Raw genomic sequence first — 12,816 nt, forward strand, 5'->3', positions numbered from 1 at the left:
GGATGACAGCGTGTTGTCATAAAAACTGCATGAGTTCATTTTCATTACTGGAGAAAGAGCCCGACACCGAAGAAAGTTGTATCTTGTAATGATAAATGGTAGATACCTATGACCAGAAACGCAGCATGTTCTACCAATTATTCACTCCTTCCATAGGTGGGAAAGTTTCCATGGCGACGCTCGTTTCCATAGCGACGCTCGTCTGACAGCGCGATAAAACATGCAAGTCGACGAAAACAACAAGTTGATATTTCCTAGCCTATCTTTGAATTTGAGAATTGTCAACATTGTAACGATGAAAAATCAACTCGTAGGAAATAAACATTTGTAGTTGCAAACTTCACTAGAAAAAAAGAAAATTCAGTTCCAAAGCTTTTTCGAACAGTTAATTGAATTTCAATTCATTGATTCCAAAAAAAGTATAGAATCAGGATCAGATCATTCTTCAGATCAGATTCCGACTGCGGTAGGGATTGAGAGGAATAATCCACAAATACCTAATTAACTACAAGAATTGTAATTTTCACTCTGAAAATTGATTGAAAAAAATTGGCTAAAGGACCCTAGGTCGATGGCCATTTGTTTAGAGGAAATAATTAACAGTTACTAGTACTACTACTAAAAAATCAACATGTTCAAATGTAATAGGTACTTCCAAATTTGGTTTTTCTCCTGATTTGTTGATTTCTTGAATTTCTTAAGCTTCTCGACATAATTTTCCCGTGGAATAGCCATGTCCGATGATAACAACTCCAGATCAGTTTTAAGCAGGTATTACATATTATTATTTCTCTCATTCTAGAGTCTGAGACCACAGTTTTTCGAATAAATTTTGTTTAGATAACTGAATAAGCCACAAGACCATTTTGATAGCGATTAGATTTCTGTTTGCCCTCCATAGTTTTTTGTTTTTTTGTTGTACCTATACAGTTATTCTAGCAATTCTTGTCAAAAGTTTATGAAACAACAAAAATTTTCCGATATCTCAAATTTTCAAATTCAATTGAATACAATATAAATTTTTCAGGAACAGACGGTGACTAATTTCAAAAACAAGTTTTCTAAGGATTATCAATAAAACAACAATACTTGTTTTTGGAATCAACTCGAGCTATCTAGCCGTTTATCACTGGATCTATAAATTTGAATGGATTCAATTAAGATCGAAATAAATGAAAATTTGTAGAATTTTCCTTATTTTGAATTTTACATATAATCGGCATATAATCGATTCATAAGTACACAAAAGAAGGCTCTACACATTTTATCACCATATGGCGAAATGCATCTGACGGTTCCCCTTAAAACATCTGTTTCTACGAAAAATTCTTATTTGATATATTTTCTTCATTTTCATCAATCGTCTCGGAATGAATTCAACTTTAAAAATGATTAATTGTATTCATAAGGAAAAAATGGATATTCACCGTTTTACGACAAAAGAGCTGTTTTAAGGAAAACCTGTGGATTTCAGGCTATGATATAGGTACTCAATGCCTTTGTTTATGCATCTTTATTGAACCTCTAATATACAGGGTGTACACATTTTCATTTAAAAAATTTGGCAAGCTCTTTTTCATACCCTCTATATCTAACAATGGTCCGTTTCAGATTCGATATACCTACCGATCGAAACAACATCTCATGTATAATTATTGATCAGTAATTAATTTCAATAGGACTCACCATAACTTTGTTATATCAAATATTCCGACGAATTATATGAAAAAAAAACCTGTCATGCTAAATATCTCGAAAACAGTCAACATTTTCGAACTGAGGGTTCGAATGAGGTAGCTTTTATTTTTTATCTAAAACCCAAAAAAGTGGAACAAACATAGGTTTCCCATCGAAAACACAAAGTTGTGTCCTGTCTAGAAAAAACTGAATATCTACTCTATGTACCTATTTAGGTTAAAAAACCTGGTTACGTGAAGATATTTGATGATTCTGAGGGTGAAAAATAAACCACACCATCTTTGCATTTATATTTCTAGGGAAAAAGTCTGTGGATAATTTAAAAAAAAAAATCCTATAAACGTGGGCCCGCAAACGCTTTGTTTCCGAGATACAGGGTGTTAAAATTGGTTTTTCTTTTATTGCACCTTCTCTTCATAAGATAGGACTGGTGAAGCCCATGTAGTTTGGAAAAATATAAAAAGAAATGTTAACTTATAGTACTACACTTCTTAGTAGTTTTGTCATATCTGCTACCGATTTCGAGAAAAAAATTTCAAACAATTCTTTAGTAATCCTCCTAATAATATAATCGTTGAAATCCATATTATTATGTATATCCAGTTAGTAAGCTGACTTATAAATCTGTAGCGAAGAATAGTAGGTAAAGATTCGATGAACTGGTATAATCAATACAAAATGAGTCATAGTCATAGTCTTATTTTTTACTTGAAAAACACCTAAAAGACGACCGACGACTCTACAATGTGTATAGAACTCTTTCCTTTTAAAATTATTCGAAGAAACCCCCAAATTTAGAAAAACCCTGTTGTATTCTCAAATTAAATTATATTTCGCTAAATTATACTGGGCGATTCAATATAAGTTTGATTGTGTGTATTTGGTACTTCATTGAGAAATGCTCATTAAATCTGACGTAAAAGTCTTTAGAAGAACGCACGTGTTTGAGAGCGGTTACCCGTCTGGATACCGACCACGGCCAACGATGGCTTTGTGTGGGTGACTCGACCATAGAATTATACGAAATGTCAAATTTTAAAACTCAATCAAAGAATCCTACGATATGTCAAAATTTGGGACTCGACCATAGAAATATACAATATGTCAAATTTTGAGTTCAACCATAGAAATCAACGATATGTCAAATTTTGAAACTCGACCATAGAATTATACGATATGTCAATTTTTGAGTTCAACCATAGAACTCAACAATATATCAAATTTTGAGACCCGACCATAGAATTATACGATATGTCAATTTTTGAGTTCAACCATAGAACTCAACAATATATCAAATTTTGAGACCCGACCATAGAATTATACAATGTCAAATTTTAAAACTCAACGTTATGTCGAATGTTGAGACTTGACCATAGAATTATACGATATGTCAAATTTTGAGTTCAACCATAGAACTCAACGATATGTTAAAATTTGAGACTCGACCATAGAAATATACAATATGTCAAATTTCAAGTTCAACCATAGAACTCAACGATATATCAAATTTTGAGACCCGACCATAGAATTATACAATGTCAAATTTTAAAACTCAACGTTATGTCGAATGTTGAGACTTGACCATAGAATTATACGATATGTCAAATTTCAAGTTCAACCATAGAACTCAACGATATATCAAATTTTGAGATTCCATATTAGTTTGATTGTGTGTATTTGGTACTTCATTGATTCATTCAATGCTGGGTATATGTTTTCGAGAAATGTGCAGTATAATAAGAACCCCCGAATTCCTAGTGGGCTTCCGAGCATCGCGAAATAACAGCGAGATGTTTTCGGTTACCGAAATAGAGCCGCCATCATCAGCACAAGCATCAGCATAAGCAGAAAGAAGAAAGGAAACGAGCAGGGCAGCTTATTAAGGAGGTTATTCTATAATCGTAGTCGGCCTCGACTACGGTACATTGGAAGACCAAATGAGTGGAACCGAGAACGGAGGCGGCGTTGGAGCAATTCAAATTTGCCGCTTTTATTACGATCGGCATTCATATCGCGTTTGATTTTTACAATTACTGACAGTCCTTTTCGTCACATCTAGATTTTAAACGTGGATTTAGTTGATACGCAACTGAAACTGATTTTACTGGGTGTCCCAAATTAGATGCCTAGAGAACTATATGAGGGTTGAAGGAAAATAATTCAAAGACCATTCTCCTTTTTTTGGAATACATAATAAAATATCAGAAAACTGATCACGGATATCTTGATTCGTTTCCAAGTTTCAAATATTTCGCTGTTTCTGAGATAGATTCTGAGATAAAAATTTTCAATACGTTATTTTCACTCATACTAATTCAACTATCTTATTTCTGATTCCAACAAGAGGTCGCATTTTGAATAGACCGCTATCTGGACAGCAGTTACTTTTGAATCAGTCATCTTTTGAGATTTGAAAAGTAAAAACTACTCCATTACTAAAAACGCAACGATGTATCTACGCTTCAACGACGCATTGAAATTTTTAAAATTCACTACAAATATGGAGATATTTTGCAGTCGCAGAAGCATTTTTGGATCATCGCGGAACACCTTCTCGGCCGGCAATAGTGAAACTGGTGGGGAATCGTTAACACTATAATTAATAACTAAATTAGTTATTGTTGACGAAAACCCAGGTTTGCCGATTCCTCATCGATCTTGGGAATTGGGCATCCACATTATCAAAAATTATTATTTTCACATTAATTGTAAACGTTTGAAATTTTTGTTAAACCAGTGAATATTCTGCAAATGACATACATATTAAAAAAAATTACCTAAATCGATGTTAAGACGAATCAAATTGTCTCGTCTGCATGCACCAAATATGGAATTATATTTTTTCGAGCAACCACTTGTCATCTGGATCTCCAATGATGTGTTTTGATACTTGTTTTGCAGTTATAAAACTTCATATTTTTGTTGCGTAGATAACTATCCTATTGTCGTTTCAAAAACTCGATGGTTTTCCAAAAATCAAGTACCTACGTTTATATTCTCTTTCACAGTTAGACAAATTTAGATCATTGAATGTTGATGATTTCATGCTTTTAGCTTTTTAGATAAGTACCTATACAAGAGGAACAACCTCGCATATACCTATACCTTCTACCTATACAAGTTTTCGTGCTTGCGCCAGTCGCAAAACTGTTTACTCACGTTCATATCGAAAATTAGACTTTTTCGATATGTTTTTTTAAACATACCTTTTGCCGATGCTGTTAAAATTTCTTCATGTGTATTTTTTTAATGCATTGCATTTTGAAATTAATTAAATTTTATCTACCTAATTTTAATTTGTAGTCATATCTATTGAAAGTTGCAATGGTTTGTTTCTCTTGGATAGAACACAGAACAAGAGCCATGATTATTAAAACTTGTAAAAATTCAACATACCCCACAAATGTGCGAATTAGTAATGGAAAATTTCTTAAAACGGATATGGTTCTGCAACCGCAGCCGTGGCGGCCATTTGGCATATATCTGTATCATCGTTAATGACATACGTTCCTCTTTACAATGAAATAAATATCTATTAATTTCTTCTGAAATGTACTCTTTTTTTTATACCTCGGGAATTCTAATTCACAATTTACAGTGCGCTAAACGGGAAAAAGGATATTTCGGAATAGAATAACAGATATAAAAGTTGATATTAAAAACTTATAAAAATGATATTCAAAGTCATCTCACGACTCTCGTTTTCGAGATATAGGTACCTATTTTCGGAAATTTGAAAATATTTCGAACGGCTCTAACTTTCGAAGCGATCAACCGAGCTAGCTGATTTAGGATTGGTGACATTAGCGAGTCAAATTCACAAAAAAAAATATTTCCGGAATTACAGGTTCGCAATCAGTACTTTCATTTTTGGCGAATCTTCAGAAATTGAAAGTCGATACTTCCTATTCGTTTTCGTGAAGATTCGAACCCGCGTCCACCGCAGAATCTCCTACCGACGGTCCTCCTATTCGAAATTTCGCGGTCCGTCGGCCAGGACGATCTTATAGCGTCGGCTGCAGAAAGGACGTCGGCGTCGGCGAAGGAAGAGGCGCAGAGGGCCCCGCCTCGGCCATATCACGGTTGCCAGCACACCGTGACCGTCTCACGGTTGGCCGCAAACGTCACGCTCCTATGCGAACGCACGTGCCTCTCTGCTATGCCCGGCGAGGAGGACACGTCGAGGCACTTCAAAGGACCGGGTTAACGTCTGACGCGAACTTCGGAAAACATAAAGATGCGAAAAATTAGAGAAAACACATTAAAATCTGGCGTAAAAGTCTTTAGAAGAACGCACGTGTTTGAGAGCGGCTACCCGTCCGGATACCGACCACGCCCAACGATGGCTCTGTGTGGGTGACTCGACCATAGAATTATACGAAATGTCAAATTTTAAAACTCGATCAAAGAATCATACGATATGTCAAAATTTGAGACTCGACCAAAGAAATATACAATATGTCAAATTTCAAGTTCAACCATAGAACTCAACGATATATCAAATTTTTAGACTCGACCATAGAACTATATGATATGTCAAATTTTGAGTTCTACCATAGAACTCAACGATTTGTCAAATTTTGAGACTCGACCATAGAATTATACGAAATGTTAAATTTTAAAACTCAATCAAAGAATCATACGATATGTCAAAATTTGAGAATCGACCACAGAAATATTCAATATGTCAAGTTTCAAGTTCAACCATAGAACTCAACTGAGTTGATTTTGAGTTGATTTTGAACTTCTGGACGTTTGTGTCCCTTTTTTTGGCATTTTCCTCCTCATTTTCTTCAATTCTCAAGTGACCGGAAGTTTAGACCAAACCTTGTAATTATTGTCTATTTTGTTGAGTTTGAGTTGATTTTGAGTTGTGTTTGAGTTGAGTTTGAGTTGATTTTGGGTTGATTTTGAGTTGATCTTGAGTTGATTTTGAGTTGATTTAGAATTGATATTGAGGTGATTTTGAGTTGATTTTGAATTGATCTTGAGTTGATTTTGAATTGATCTTGAGTTGATTTTGAGTTGATTTTGAATTGATCTTGAGTTGATTTTGAATTGATTTTGAATTGATCTTGAGTTGATTTAGAGTTGAGTTGATTTAGAGTTTATTTAGAGTTGATTTAGAGTTGATTTGGAGTTGATTTTGAGTTGATTTAGAGTCGATTTGGAGTTGATCTTGAGTAGATTTAGAGTTGATTTAGATTCGATTTAGAGTTGATTTGGTGTCGATTTAGAGTTGATTTGGAGTTGATTTAGAGTTGATTTAGAGTCGATTTGGAGTTGATTTGGAGTCGATTCAGAGTCGATTTAGAGTTGGTTTGGAGTCGATTTAGAGTTGATTTGGAGTTGATTTTGAGTCGATTTAGAGTCGATTTGGAGTTGATCTTGAGTTGATTTAGAGTCGATTTAGAGTTGATTTGGAGTTGATTCAGAGCCGATTTAGAGTTGATTTAGAGTCGATTTAGAGTTGATTTGGAGTTGATTTAGAGTCGATTTGGAGTTGATTTGGAGTTGATTCAGAGTCGATTTAGAGTTGGTTTAGAGTCGATTTAGAGTTGATTTGGAGTCGATTCAGAGTCGATTTAGAGTTGATTTAGAGTCGATTAAGAGTTGGTTTGGAGTCGATTAAGAGTTGATTTAGAGTCGATTTAGAGTTGATTCAGAGTCGATTTAGAGTTGATTTGGAGTCGATGTAGAGTTGATTTAGAGTCGATTTAGAGTTGATTTGGAGTTGATTTAGAGTCGATTTGGAGTTGATTAAGAGTCGATTTAGAGTTGATTTGGATTCGATTCAGAGTCGATTTAGAGTTGGTTTGGAGTCGATTTAGAGTTGGTTTGGAGTCGATTTGGAGTTGATCTTGAGTTGATTTAGAGTCGATTTAGAGTTGGTTTGGAGTCGATTTAGAGTTGATTTAGAGTTGATTTAGAGTCGATTCAGAGTTGATTTAGAGTTGATTTGGAGTCGATTCAGAGTCGATTTAGAGTTGATTTGGAGTTGATCTAAAGTCGATTTAGAGTTGATTTGGAGTTGATTTAGAATCGATTTAGAGTTGATTTGGAGTTGATTTAGAGTTGATTTGGAGTTGATTTAGAATCGATTTGGAGTTGATTTGGAGTCGATTCAGAGTCGATTTAGAGTTGGTTTGGAGTCGATTTAGAGTTGATTTGGAGTTGATTTTGAGTCGATTTAGAGTCGATTTGGAGTTGATCTTGAGTTGATTTAGAGTCGATTTAGAGTTGATTTGGAGTTGATTCAGAGCCGATTTAGAGTTGATTTAGAGTTGATTTAGAGTTGATTTGGAGTCGATTCAGAGTCGATTTAGAGTCGATTCAGAGTCGATTTAGAGTTGGTTTGGAGTCGATTTAGAGTTGGTTTGGAGTCGATTTGGAGTTGATCTTGAGTTGATTTAGAGTCGATTAAGAGTTGATTTGGAGTCGATTCAGAGTCGATTTAGAGTTGATTTAGAGTTGATTTGGAGTCGATTCAGAGTCGATTTAGAGTTGATTTGGAGTTGATTTAGAGTCGATTTAGAGTTGATTTGGAGTCGATTCAGAGTCGATTTAGAGTTGATTTAGAGTCGATTCAGAGTTGATTTTGAGTTGATTTAGAGTCGATTTTGAGTTGATTTAGAGTCGATTTTGAGTTGATTTAGAGTCGATTTGGAGTTGATCTTTAGTTGATTTAGAGTCGATTTAGAGTTGATTTAGAGTCGATTTAGAGTTGATTTAGAGTCGATTTAGAGTTGATTTAGAGTCGATTTAGAGTTGATTTGGAGTCGATTCAGAGTCGATTCAGAGTTGATTTAGAGATTTAGAGTTGAGTTTGAGTTGATTTTGAGTTGATTTTGAATTGATCTTGAATTGATTTTGAGTGGATTTTGAATTGATCTTGAATTGATTTTGAGTTGATTTTGAGTTGATTTAGAGTTGAGTTTGAGTTGATTTTGAGTTGATTTTGAATTGATCTTGAGTTGATTTCGAATTGATTTTGAGTTGATTTCGAGTTGAGTTGATTTAGAGTTGATTTGGAGTCGATTCAGAGTCGATTGAGAGTTGATTTAGAGTCGATTTAGAGTTGATTTGGAGTTGATTTTGAGTTGATTTAGAGTCGATTTGGAGTTGATTTAGAGTTGATTTAGATTCGATTTAGAGTTGATTTGGAGTCGATTTAGAGTTGATTTGGAGTTGATTTTGAGTTGATTTAGAGTCGATTTAGAGTTGATTTGGAGTCGATTTTGAGTTGATCTTGAGTTGATTTTGAGTTGAGTTTGAGTTGATTTAGAGTTGATTTTGAGTTGATCTTGAGTTGATTTTGAATTGATCTTGAATTGATTTTGAGTTGATTTTGAATTGATCTTGAGTTGATTTAGAGTTGATTTTGAGTTGAGTTTGAGTTGATTTTGAATTGATCTTGAGTTGATTTCGAGTTGAGTTGATTTAGAGTTGATTTAGAGTCGATTTAGAGTTGATTTGGAGTTGAGTTTGAGTTGATTTTGAGTTGATTTAGAGTTGAGTTTGTCAAATTTTGAGACTCGACCATAGAATTTTATGACATGTAAAATTTTGAGACTTGACCATAGAATTATAAGCTATTTCAAATTTTCCTTACAATCGTGGTTTTTCGAAGTTTTCTCGAAGATACGAAATGCGGTATGCAAGCATCAATATAGATTCGATTTTTCTCCTTTCAAAATGTATCAACTGTTATCATAAAAATATTACATACCTAGTAAGTACCTATTAGGATTAAACTCAAAATTTATAATATCCCTCTGAAATTTATAATTATTATCCGATAATAATGCTCTTAGGCCTTTCCTTCAAAAATGTACACGCTTCCAAGAATGAGAGAAATTCAAACAGTTTTTAGTCGAAAGAATGGCATCTAGTGGGCATGTTTTACGAATAAAGGGCGACTCATGAATATTTTCTTGTGTCCTTCTGACAGGGTGCAGAAACACATGCAACCTCTATGACATTTTTACCAAACTTTTCAATGGAACAAAATTTCTCAACTTAAAAATATGTATGTGTCAGAAAGAATTACGATTCATTGTGAAAATTTTTCAACTCTTGTGTTAGGTCAGTGAAAGCAATTCTCATGTAAATGAAATCGAAAAAATCTAGTAGGTGGGCTCTTATATTTTCATTTCGTTTTGTTTTTATTAGAACACGATGATGGCAGAACGCCATCACTTCTCCTCTTCAGCAATTTCAAGAAAGAAACATATTTATTTATTATTTTTGAAAAAGAATAATTTTCTAAGGAAAGACTTAAAAAAAGTTTCTGATTACATATTACATGAAAGACACCCTTTTAGTTTCCGGCAAGGATTCACCCACTGAAATCCTTCTCACTTATTCGTAAACAACAGTCATAATTGTTAATTCAAATTTTCATTTGAAACTTATCGTATGTAGATATTGGTGAAAAGAAACTAACATTCTCAGAAATTACGATGGGAAAATACAAATATCTGCTCCAGATAGCAAAATAACTATTCCCTATATACTCCGAACTGAAAAAGTTTTTTTCCATACGCCAACGTGAATTAATAACGAAAGAAATAGATACATTGTTGAGACTAGTTGGGAGGTGCGTTGTTGAATCTTACCGAAAGCGAACGAGACATCAAGTCTAGATCATTAGTGAATGAAATGGACCGTGAGTTCAACTACGGAGAATTCTTTGATGCCGACTGAATCAGAGAGACACTCGTTTACTGCTCTTTCTTCCCATTTATCTAATTTCTAGACACTGTTTGTAAGCATTTCGGTCGTCAATCAGTCGGCGGTAGTTAGGGGAGGACCTGGAGCTTAGCGCCAGATTCTCAATATCTGTCGAATTTTCTTCAAGGATTTGTAAATAATAGCATTGAATAAAATACGTCTAACCTTACTTCCGATGCGAACAAAATAAACAATGAAATGAGCATTATTTTCCATTATTCGCCAAAGTTTGCAGTGAAAACATTTATGTAACAAATAAATCATTCAATACTTACAGTTGTTTGGAATAATTTCCTTCGTCACGATTAAATCAGTAGATACCATAACCTGAATTTTTGGAGATACTCTTGTGTCCTTAGAATACATAAATATGTAGTCGGTGTTAAGCTTTTCTTTCACCATACCATAGTACATCTTTAATCCTCTATTCCAATCCACATCCAATTTTTCTACAACTTCCACGTTGACATCACTTTCAAATGGAAAAAAGAAGCAATAAATTCAGAAAACGAACTTAGAATATAATCAATCAACTAACCACAAAAATTCCTATAAAATTTTATGAGTAGAAATCTTATATTTCTGTGACTGTGAAGATCATAGAATCGGGATTATCCGAAACATCAGCTGTTAGAAAAAATGAAAATGTGCTGATCTTAGGCCATGGATAAGATGTCTAGAAATAATAAATAGTGGAAGGTAGGTATGTCCACTCACTCTTGAAAAAGTGGAGAATTTTGAAGGACAGGTCTTCTTTGATTTTTAGGAGTTTGCCAGTAGGTATTTCACTTGATTTCCATGGAAATGGAAACATTTCATTTTATAGCGCCTTCTGAATAGAGAAATTGATGTTTTCGTTGCCGTCTCCATGGGAATAGATCAGTATCATAAAAAAAACGTCAGTATTAAAAAAAATGAAAGTGAATTACCGATAATGTCAAGTTCGAACCGATATTTGAACAAAATCTAATCAGATCGCCATTCGCCAATATTTTTGGATATCTTCAATAAGAGACATCTAACCTCACATCCGATATGAATAAAATTGAACAATAAAAAAAGTAACAAATATCTCATGAAACTACTTACAGTAGCTTGAAATTTCCTTCTTCATGATCCAATAAGGACCATAACCTGAAATTCTGGAGGTCCCGTTTTGCCCTTAGATTATAGATATAAATAGTTGATTTTATGTCTATCATTCTACCATATACCTTGAATGTGTAGTCTGTAACTTCTCTAATCCAATTCACATGATCACATCCAAATTTTCTCCAACTTCTACGTTGATATCACTTTCAAGAAAAATACGAAGCGATTTAGGAAACATAGAATCATGAATATCAACTAACACAAAAAGTGCCTATGAAATTTTGTGAACATAGACATCAAATATTTCTATGACTTTAACAATCATAGAATCAAGTTTATCTTGAACATCAGGTGTTAAAAAATAAAAAATGAGCTCACAGTAAACCTTGGGATAAGATGTCTAGAAATATTGGTGTGTCCACTCACTCTTGAAAAAATTGAGAGTTTTGAAGGACCATCCTTCTTTGATTTTAAGGAGGTATCTACTTCACTTGAGACAATAAGTATTTTTGATAATATTGTTAATTTAACTAATAAAGAATGTTACGCGTTACCTTATGAGCACACACAAAACTATTGTATTTTTGTCCACCCTGTACCAATTGGAATCAACATGTGATCATTTTTGGAATCAGCTCAGCTAGAGTAATCGGAAAATTGAGACAAAATAGGGTGTTCCATTTGAAAAAAAATTACTCGAAAGTAATTCGCCCTGTATATTAGATTATTATTTTAAAATACGGTAAATCGAAAAAAATTGGCGTGTGTTTCCGGATTATTTCTTAAAATGGTCTCTTTAGCTAAAAATGAATTTGTTCCATACTTTATGGACACAGTATATAAGTATTACTTCTGTTTCCAAATAAGAAATCAGTAGTAAGTGAGTAGTGCCTTATTGTAATGAAGGAAATTAATGTTTTTCGCTATCTAACCTCACATCCGATATGAATAAAAATGAACAATAAAAAGAGAATATATACCTTCAAAAAAATAGTTGTTTATGTAACTAAAATCTCTTGTAGGTACTTACAGTTGCTTGGAATTGATCAATTGAATGAGTATCACAATCTGAAATTCCCAAGGTCTGCTTTTATCTTTAGATTTGGTATATAAATAGTTGTTGTTAGTGTTCTGGCTATGCTTTTACCACACCTGCATCTTTAATTTGTCTATAATTTCTCTATTCCTATGTCCCATATACAATTTTTCTCCAATATTTTACTTAATATCACTTTCAATGAAGAATCAAACAATAATATTATAGATAACATAGAATAACAATAATTTACCATA

At 33.6% G+C, this 12,816-nt stretch overlaps 1 long non-coding RNA gene across 3 annotated transcripts in view; it reads right to left on the bottom strand.

Moving 5' to 3' along the window:
- LOC123683970 overlaps positions 1–12,769 on the bottom strand; it is a 47,402-nt gene extending 34,633 nt beyond the window's left edge. The window contains exons 1-3 of one of the 3 annotated variants that reach the window (XR_006748077.1): positions 12,554–12,769; positions 11,521–11,726; positions 10,707–10,903 (exon numbers count right to left, since the gene is read on the bottom strand). This is a non-coding gene — a long non-coding RNA (uncharacterized LOC123683970). Of the gene's footprint in view, positions 1–10,706; positions 10,904–11,520; positions 12,045–12,553 lie in introns of those variants that run through there. The other 2 variants (XR_006748076.1, XR_006748075.1) reach the window with 2 other exon arrangements.
- Positions 12,770–12,816: the final 47 nt, after the last annotated feature.

This window comes from Harmonia axyridis, chromosome 1, assembly GCF_914767665.1.
Source record: "Harmonia axyridis chromosome 1, icHarAxyr1.1, whole genome shotgun sequence".
NCBI classification, from domain to species: Eukaryota; Metazoa; Arthropoda; class Insecta; order Coleoptera; family Coccinellidae; genus Harmonia; species Harmonia axyridis.